We start from the raw sequence: 10,896 nt of genomic DNA on the forward strand, positions 1-10,896 counted from the left end.
TCAAAGCAAAGCCTGCTCTTCTTTTTTTTCCATTAATATTCCACCCTATTAAACTAGAACTTCCTTAATAGTCCAATGCAGAAAGGACATTTTAGTCCTTCAAAAGTGGCATTCAAGGACCCTTCCAGCCTCTTGAGTTTGCCTCCAGCAGCCCTAGGCAAGGTGAAGTCAATATCTTCCCTCTTGGTGAGGTTTCTGGGTGGTTCTCAGACCCCTCACCCCCACTCAACCCTGCCCTCGCCTTGCTGCCTAGCTGCCTAGCCTTGTCTTCATCCAGAGTCTTGGTATAACTGGCTTGGCCTTCCCTGCCACTCACTGCTGGGCCATGGTCACAATGACTTATTTATTATTATTATTATTATTATTCATATCTAAATTTTTTATATTATTTTTCCCATAGTTTTTGCCCATATTGTTTTTTTTTTATTGGTATCCTATAGCTATACATACTGGTGGGAGGTTATGCATTCATACACTCACACAATATAACAATATAATTTGGTTGACATCATTTGCTAGTATTTCCCCCTTTTCTCCACCATCTGGTCCCTTTCCTCTACTCTATGAAGCTCCTTTTGATTTTCATGAGATTCCCATTAGATTCTCCCCACCTTGCCCTTTCTTTGCCTTTCTGTCTTTAAAGTTGTGCTTGCTGCCAGAGCCAACATCACTGTCTCCACCCATGTCCCACCAAAGCCTTCTTTGGCCAATTCTCACAAAAGCCATACCCTCAAAGTCACTGGCAAATTGTTACCTCTAGGACAACAGTCTCACTCAAGGGAAAGTCTCTCTTTCAGTAAAGAGGCATTTGGAAATGTCTGAAGATACTCTTTGGTTGTCATAACTTGAAGAGGTGAATGTTCTGGGCATCTAGTGGGTAGAAGGCAGGGATGGCACTAACCATCTTACAATGTGCAGGATGGTGCCCACAGCAAAGTGTTTTCCAGCCCTGAATGTCAACAGCCCAAGGTTGAAAAACCTGCTGCAGGAGATAGTGAGAACTTTATTCTCTTCCACATCTTTGGCAGAAAGGCAAACACAAAACAGAACAAAAAACAATCCGCCCTCCAGGCCCACACCTGGAACCCTCTGTTCTTTTTCCCACTTCTTAGCTCAGGATAGGAGGAAACAAGCAGGAACTTGTAGAACCAGCTGTTCCTTCACCAGGTGGTCCTTCCCTCAGGGGACAAGGGTGGGGACAAACAGACTCCACCTGGGCAGAAGAACCACTTGTGCCAGAGGTTCCCAGCCCTAGCTGCATATCAGATTTGTGACATTTTAAATATGAATTGGCTTGGGATGGGACCTGAGTAATATTCTTTGAAAACTCCCTAGAAGGTAGCACCATGCAGCCTGAGCTAACAACCCCCTGGACTGGTTCAGTAGGGTGGGGGTGCAGGGAGAAGAGACCTCCCAAAGAACCATAGGAAATTATTCCTCCAGGACTGTTTTGGCATAAGTCATATCCAACTCTCCTTCCAATAGGAGGGTGCCTTTTTACTGTGTAGTTAGCCCAAATCATCTGGGAAAATAGAGTATTTGATGATTTTTGTCAGTTTTTTTACATCTTGAACTGCCATTTATTTGTAATGATATGGAATTTTGATATTCACCAAAATCAGGAAACGAGGGAAATTCAAAGATGAAAAGCCGTTCTCATAATTAAGCACTCTGTGCTAGTTACTTATTTGTCTTAGAAGGAAAATGTCTCTTATCCCTTTTAGAAAGATAAAATAATCCTAAATTAAGCTTTGAGATGAGTTACAGTTTATGAAAAAAGAATAGGATCATAAACATTGTTTCTATGAAATATGACCTCTCAAATTCTATACATTTCTCCCTGTTGAAATATAATAGTCTTTCTTTTCTTTCTTTCTTTTTTGTTTGTTTGTTTGTTTTTTGATTTTTTTTTTTTTTTGTACTGGACATTAAACCCAGGGCACCTTACCACTGAGCCACATCCCCAACCTCTTTTTACTTTTGGATTGAGACAGGACCTCAAGTTGGGATGGGGCCTTGATGGTTTTCTTTGAAAACTCCCTAGAGGATACCACCATGCAGTCAGAGCTAATAACCTTCTGGAATGGCTCAATGGGGTTGAGTTCAGGGAGAATTTGCTTAGGTCCTTGCTAAGTAGCTATGGCTGGTGTGAAGCTTGTGATCCTTCTGCTTCAGCCTCCCGGCTTGCTGGGATTACTGGCGTGTGTCACCATGCCTGGTTCAAAACAATGGAATTTTTACAAGGCAAATTAATTTAGCATTAACCTTGTAAATGATACCTTTTACTAATGAAACTGATGAAACAAAAATATGTTCAATGCTCAGGACTCTGGTTAAATTCTCTGCAATGAAAGTAAATCATATATAATGTCTGTTTCTTTTCTTGTTCTTTAGTCATATACTTAGATTTTGCAGTAGAATAATCACTGGACTCCTATATGATTATGGGTACATATATATAGCAAACATTATATATGTGTATACACATACACACACACACACATATTAACACAGAATATTTAATATTTAAGTTGAACTTACATATATGTATATATAAACATATAAATAAACACATGTATGTTATATATGTACATATATACATATGTACTTTTCTCTTTCTCCATGTATGTAGCTGTTCATGGATATATATCTCAATTAACAAACATTTACAGAGACCAAGAGAACATCTGATTGACCCGAAAAGGGGGAAAAAGAGGAAAAAGGGACAGGCAGAATTGCTACATAATTTGGAGACCCCAGTACAAAATGGAAATGTGAAACTTCATAAAAAGAAGTTAAGAATTTTAAGGCAATAACATGAAAGGTAATATCATAAAACCACAAACAGTTCCCTTCTAAGCATGGAGTCTTATCTCCATAGGTAGCATGTTCAGGAAGTCAGTATTGGGCATGTTCTATGTTCCAGACACTGGGCAAAACACACAGTCTATTTTATCTTGCTAACAACTCTGAGATAACTAGCATGAAAATTTCACAGGTGAGAAAAAATATCTCAAAAAGTTTAGGCTATTTGCACAAAAAAACACAGGTAATATTATGTTTCCGGATGCTAGAGTGGAAGAGGAAGGACAGGGAGAGAGGGAAGGGACCAAAAATTACTACCCAAGTAATGGTCAGAACCAGGAACACAGGGACTTCTATCATTAAACTCACCTAGCACAGCCAAATGTCAAAATGGTTTGATTACTGTTATTGTGAACCACAACTGAGGCAATGAATAGGAAATTGAAAACATCATTGTCCTTTATCATTTCCTTGAACGATTTAGTTCTGTGATCCTGCCTTGGGGTTGTCTTTCCAACAAAAGCAGACACATTTAGAAGCTTCCAGATTATGTTTTTGTATCTAGCTACTCTGGTTGGCACAGGGTTAAATGGCTGCTGCTTTATTTGCAATTTGTTTATATTAAAAGTGAAATGTCAAGTTCACACAGGGTGAAATAAAGTACTCTCTATAAACATGCAAACAAACGCAAGTGTTCATTGCCAGAAATGTCCAAACAAACCAAACCAGAGACAAGAAATATCTCCTCAATTCAAACTGGACAATTCTTCCCCATGGCCTTTTCAATAGACAAAAGGAAATTCCAAAGTTCAAGACCAATTTCAATCAATAAGAATTTAATGTGGCTCCCCAGTAGACACCAAGTTGGGGGAGATTTGGCACTTATCTGGATAATTTGAGCACTGTGAACACTAAGGCACCCCCAAATCCAGTGAAAGATTGGGATTTTCTGGCATTTTGCAAGTGTCTTCAGAGTCCCTTAAACAATGTCAGGTTTGCACTCACGGTTTTCTATTTACTTCTTTCTACAAAACATAATTCAGAATTTCTGATTAAGGTGAATTCTATTAGTAAGATGAATTCTATTCTTGCTTACTGACGTAAATACATGCTTACACATAAACTTCAAATATCTATGTGTCCTCAGCCTATTTGAAGTCTTGGTAAAGAGAGTAGCAACTGAACCTACATGCCCCCAGATTCTGGATGACAGATGTGTGATTTTTAAAATACACGTGGCTCCTGCATTATAGATCAAGACAAGGAACTGGAGTCAGGCTGCACCGTGCCTGTGCCAACTCAGTGGCCCTGGAAACTGGCAGAACAGGTTTGGTGCCTTACTTTGATTTAGGCACATGAAACTCAGAGCTCTCACTGAGAGGAGAGCTTATAGGATTCTGGTTCTGGTATCTTTTCTGAGAAGAGAGGAAATGGAAACTGGCACCTTTTCTTTCACCCATTCTGCCCTGTATTTTTTTTAAAGTAGCTGGGAATCCTGCAAACGACATTGCTGTAGATTAGGAAAGAGCCACCATCAGTACAGAGATGGCAAATATGACGTATTTGGTGAACATAAAGGCCTGGTCCTAAACCAGGAATTTGGGTTGTGATCACAGCCTGGTCAGAAACTATAATGTGTATTGGCTGAGTTTATGAATAAGCTACAGCTGGAATCTAATTCCTCATTCTGGAGGTAGAAAAAATCCTGCATTTTTAAAGCAAGTAGCATAACATGTAAATAAAACCCAAATTTATTCCAGTAAATCTTTAATCAATTTCTTAGGATATAGATATTGTTAGGTGAGTTTGCTACCTGAAATAAATCAATAGAAAAACATTCATTATATTGCTTATATAGAATGTAACTACTAATAACAGAGAACTAGTAGGGGCACAGCCCTCAGAGTAGCCAACTCCCACTGTAGTGAGAGTATATAGAGCCTGGAGCCAAGTGGCTGAGTTCTAATCTCAGCTCCACTTGTTTCTAATTCTACCAATCTCTCAGCATCAGTTTCTTCATCTGTAAAATGGGTTTATTAACATCATCTTCTGAAAGTGCTGCTGGTTCCACATTCAGTGGCAATGCTATATTTCTTCCTTTTTTTTTTTTTTTTTTGGTACTAGGGATTGAACTCAAGGGTACTCAACCACTGAGACACATCTCCAGCTCTATTTTGTATTTTATTTAGAGACAGGGTCTCACTGATTTGCTAAGCACCTTGCTGTTGTTGAGGCTGGCTTTGAACTCCTGATCCTCCTGCCTCAGACTCCTGAGCTGCTGCGATTACAGACGTGTACCACCGCGCTGGGCTTCTTTCTTCCTTTTAACGATGCAATTATTCTATGATTACTGATTCAAGGATATTTCCAGTTGGAGACACGCATTTCCCAGATTCCAACAGAGGGGCATGTGACTGAGTTCTGGCAAATGAACTATAAGCAGATGTCACGGGTGGGGCCTATCCAGAGCGAGTAAGGTTCAGCTGGCCCATGCTTTTCCTCTTCACCTCTTTCTCTGCTCGGACCCAGTAGCCAAGCAGATGCAGGTGGAGTTAAGGAACAGTGCTCTTGAGCAGCGGCACATAAGACGGACTGTCCATCCTTCCTGGATCCCTGGTTAATGAAGAGAGAGAGGAACAAAAGAAGAATGCTATTACGTTAAACTATATAGAGTCAAATGTAACCCTAACAGATAGACTACCAAACAAGCTTGGCATGAAGAATTTATGATACATAGGTTTGGTACACAGCCCCACACAAAGTATTCAGTAATAGTTATTTATACCAGTTTACCAATAGGAAAGAAGTGACAATAGAAAGGGTAGCACTGTGCATTAGTCCCATCCCTTACAGTCATAAGTCCCTGCTGAGGGGGTATCTCTCCTCCACCTGATCACTAGGAACCAGCTGACCTGGTTGATTTTGGGCTGTTGTCCTAGTGTTCCCCCTCCCATGGCCTCAGGGAAAACTGGGTACTCTGCTTCCTCAAGTGATTGCAGAACTCCTGTCATCTGACTTGCCTCCTTGCTGACCCACGGGTGATGCTGCATTCAATATTGTTCCAAGACTCATGGACCCAATTCAGAATCTCATTAACATTCTTGTTTGCGTTGCTAACTATATCTCATAGGGGCTACTAATTAAACTCTTAAAGGGACCAGATGTGGTACCTAGCACATGTTCATAGCCCAGAGATTGGTCTAGGAATTAAATTTACTGACTGAAGTTCTCCCTAATAACTTCTACACCCAAAGAGTCAAGAATGGCAATGTTCTTAGGAATGGACTGATTCTTCTGACACCAGCAGTACTAACATACATGATGCATACATGCATATTTATGCATACATATATGTATATATATATACACTTACACACACACATACACATACATGAAATCATTCCCACAATCAATAACATGGAATATAACCATCACAACTCACATTTTTCTTTTGCCCTTTTGTATTTCTTCCTACTTGCCCCTTCTCATTGGTCCATAACTCCCAATCCAAGCTTTTACTTATCTGCTTTCTATCACTAGCTTGCATTTTCTGTGATTTTAAATAAATAAAATCATTAAATATGTATGCATTTTGGTCTTGTTTTTTTCAAGTAACAACATTATTTTACGGTTAATTCATGTTTGCCCGCATTAATAGTCCATTTCTTCTTATTGCTGTGCAGTATTCCATTGTATGAACATGGCATGGTTTGTTTATCCATTTAAATGTTGAAGGACATTTGAGTTGCTCCTAACTTTGGTCTATTATAGATAACAATGCCATGTACATTTGGGTCTGGTACTGGTACGGATGTATGGTATTCTCCTGAGTAAATACCTAGGAGTAGAATGGTTGTATCCTACCCTAGGTGTTCTTTTAACCCTTTAAGAAACTGCCCCACTATTTTACAAAGAAATTGTGCTACTTTGCATTCCCAGGAGCACTGTATGGGAGCTCCATCCTATTCAGTTTATTATGGACTTTCTAATCTGTTCGGTTGACCTATTTGTCCATCCTTACACCAATGCCATCTTGAGGCGTATAGCTTTATTATAAGTCTTTGTCAATTCTCTAATTTTTACTTTAGATTTAACTTGTACTTCTTCTTCTAGTATTTCAAAAGTGGAAACTGAAATTATTGATTTGAAACCTTTTTTCTTTTATGGCATATGTATTTTTGTGTTATAAAAATCCCCCTAAATTCTGTTTTAGCAGCATCCCTCATATTTTTGATAAGCTGATTTTACAATTTTATTCACTATACCATACTTTTTAATGCTTTCAATTTCTTCTTTGATCTATATATTATTTTGTTGTTTATTATATAATTTCCAAATATTTGAGTTTTTTCCCAACGGTATTCTGTTACTAATATTTAATTTGAATTTAATTCCATTATGTTATAGAATATGCATTGTATTGAGACTTATTTTATGGTCCACCTGTTTTGTAGTCTAACTTGGGTAAAAGTTCTACATGCATTTGAAAAAAAAAGTATATTTTATTGGTAGGAAGAGTTTTCTATGAATGTCCCTTAGGTAAAATTCATTGGCAGGGTTAAGTCTTCTATTTATTCTATTAGTTATTGATAGAGGAATGCTGAACTCTGGTTAATTGTGAATTTATCTGTTTCTCCTTGTACTTCTATTATTTTTTGTTCTATGGTTTTCTGAGTTCTATTATTAGGCATCTAAAAATTAAGTCTGATTGTCTTCCTGGTGCACTGACCCTTTTATCATCATAAAATGAACCTCCTTATAGTATTTTTTTTTTTTTGCTTTCAATCTCCTTTTTTGGATATTAATATTTTATTCCAATTTTTTTGATTAGTGTTAGCATAGCATGTCTTTTTCCATTCTCTTGCTTTTAACTTGTTGGTGTCTTTCCATTGAATGTAGGTTTCTTAGAGTAGATTCATGGGAAAATTCTTATAGCTGAATCTTTTTTATACAATCCAACAAGCTCTGGATTTTAATTGAGATAGTCCTACCATTTATATTTATTATGATTACTGATAAGTTTGGACTTAAGTCATTAATCTCACTATTCACTTTTTATTTTTCTACCAATTCTTTGTTGTCCACTGCCCTTCTCTTGTTCTGTTTTCTTTTGGTTTGAGTATTTTTATGATTGCATTTGATCTCCTTTGAGGGAAGTTAGCTAAAACTCTTTATTTTGTTGTTTAGTGGTTGTTTTAGGGTTAACAGTCTATATCTTTAACTTATTATCATCCACCTGAAAGATATGGTGCCACTTCATGAACAGCCTAAAAATCTCACATTAGTTCATTTCCCTCCTGTCCTTTGTGCTATTTTTGCTAAATATTTTACTTTTGAATGCTGCAAACTCCACAGTACATTGTTAGTTTTTGTTTGCTCTAAACAGTCATTTATCTTTCAAAATGACATATATACTAAAAATTTACATATTTACACATGTGGTTGCAGTTTCCAATCCTCTTCATTTCTTCATGCAGATACATATTTCTGTCGGGTGCCATTTTCCTTTTGCCTGAATGACTTCTGTTATTATTACTTGTGGTGAAGTTCTGGTCTGCTAATGGTGCATTCCTTCAACTTTCATATGTCTCAAAATCTTTATTTCATCTGCATTTTAGAGAAATAATTTTTCTATTGACAGTTTTGTATCTTTTGGGACTTAAAGATGTTATTCCATGGTTTTCTTGGCTTACATTTTTTTTTCTAACTGCCATCCTTATCTTTATTAGTGTTTCTTTCTTTTTCACTGATTGCTTTGAAGCTTTTTTCATTATCTTTGGTTCAGGGTAATTTAATGGTGACTCACCTTAATCTGGTTTTCATCAATGTCTTGCCATTGGGGTTCATTGAGTTTCTTGGATTATATTTTATAATTTTCATCAAATTTAGAAACCTTCCCATCTTTAGTATTTTTCTGAATCAGTTATTTATTGCAGTTTAATAAATTACTTCAAAATTTAGCAACCGAAAACAATATACATTAATCTGGACAAAATTTAGCCATTTAACTCTGGCTTTGGGTTATGAGACTACCTAAATCAAGGTATTATCCAGAGAGATGATTATTTCAAGGCTTGACTCGGGGAAGATTCACTTCCACACACTCTTCTATAGCTGCCAACAGACCTCAGAAGATCCATTTCTAACCTCATTCACTTACTCATTGGCTGCGTTAGCTCCGTGTCAGATAGCCCTCTCTATAGGACCTCCTCACAACATGGCGTCTGGCTTCCCAGAGAAAAGGCATACAAAAGAAAGTGAGAGAGAACTGGATGGAAACCAGAGTCTTTGTAGTATCACTTTGGAAGTTATATCCCACTACTTCTGCCATATTTTCCTTATTAGCAGTGGGTCAATAAATTTACCCCAGGCTCAAGAAGCAGGATTTAAAGAACATGAATACTAAGAGGCATGAATCAATGAGGAGGGCTAGAGGCTGTCTGTTGCTTTGAGAATCCCTGCTTTGCGGACTACAATCACACTCATTGGGCCACTTGAAGTTGTCACCGCTTAGTGCTGTAGTTCACTTATGTTTTTTAAATTTGTTTTTCTCTATGTATTTCATTTCAGATAATTTCTCTTTCTATATCTTCAAAGTCACTAATCTTTTCTCCTAAAATATATAATCAGCAAGCTATCAACCCAATCCAGTGAATTTCTCATCTCAGATATTATACTTTTTAATTTCTGAATGTTCAGTTTGGATTTTCATCATTATCTTCTCAATATTTTGAACTTCTGGAATAGTTGTTATAATGTCTTTGGCTATTAATTCTAATACCTGTGTAATTCTGGGTCAATTTGATTGGCTTTTCTACTCACCTTTACCTTTTTCTTGGTTCTTTTTAAAAATTAGATGCAAGACACTTTTCATTATATCTTGTTGGATGCTAAATTGTTTGTATTCTTATAAATACTCATTTTTTAAAGTTTGTTCTGGGACAGAGTGGAGTTACTTGGAAATAGTTTGATCCTTTTGAATATGGTTTTAAGATTTGTTAGATAGGAGTAGAATAGTAATCAGTGTGCAATAATAAGGGCTACTTGTTTTCCACCACGAGACCAGACTCACCTGCATATTCTATACAGTTCCCCATGAATTGTGAGGATTTCCAGTCTATATCGTGGAGCAAGCATTACTTTTGGCTGCATGTGATAGCAGGATCCTACCACCTCTTCTCCTTTGGGGTGGTTCGGTCCCTGGCCTCTAGCAATTCTTCACATGCCTCTACTTCTGAGTTGAACACTACAAAGAGTAGTATTCTTTTGGGGTTTTTCTCCCTGTGGACCTCTCTTCTCTTTAGTCCTTCCTCCAGAGATGTCTCGCCACCGCGGTCTTCCCCATCCCCCAGCTCCGTCTCCTGAACTCAGGGCTTCCTCTGAAAGGCTGCCCTTCCTATACCATGGCCAGTAAATTGTCTCAAAGCAGTGAGTTGGGGCAACTGTAGGACAGTTGTTTCCTCTTTCATGGAGCTCACCATTATTTGTTGCCTGAGATTCAGCATTTTGAACACTGTTTTTACGGTTTGTATTAAGGGTGAAGGTGATTCTGACCCTTGTGACTCCATCTAACTGGAGCCCAAAGCCTGGTCTACAGGAAGAATCTTCTGAGTGATTCTCAGCAACACTGCTGAAGTGGAATGCCAGTTGTGTACTCTTTTCTTTCTTTTTAGTGGACAGACTTAAAGAAGAATTCCTAGTATGTATAGAGATGGATTAGAGAAAAAGGAGAAGAAGGATTTGTAGATTTGTATTTTTTTCCTCCAAGTTTAGAAGCTAGTTTTTATAGTCCCACTCAGGTATTATTTCATCTTTCACTCTGTCATTGGATTTCTGTCATAGGCTATCCATCTGTGGCTTTAAGGTCCCATAGATGCTCAAATCTTTTGCTTAGAATCGGTAGCTAACTTAAGGCCAGACTCTAGCATCAGTGTCAGATGATAATCTTTGTTGGCTCATGTGTATGAGGTTAAATTAAGAGACTGACTCATCCCTAGTACTTAAACTAAACCATTTTGGTCCAGTGGCCATTAATATCAATGGCATTTCTATATAAATCCTCCCTTCTCTCTGTGAAGATTACTGATTAGT

The sequence above is a fragment of the Callospermophilus lateralis genome, chromosome 5, assembly GCF_048772815.1.
Source record: "Callospermophilus lateralis isolate mCalLat2 chromosome 5, mCalLat2.hap1, whole genome shotgun sequence".
Taxonomy (NCBI): Eukaryota; Metazoa; Chordata; class Mammalia; order Rodentia; family Sciuridae; genus Callospermophilus; species Callospermophilus lateralis.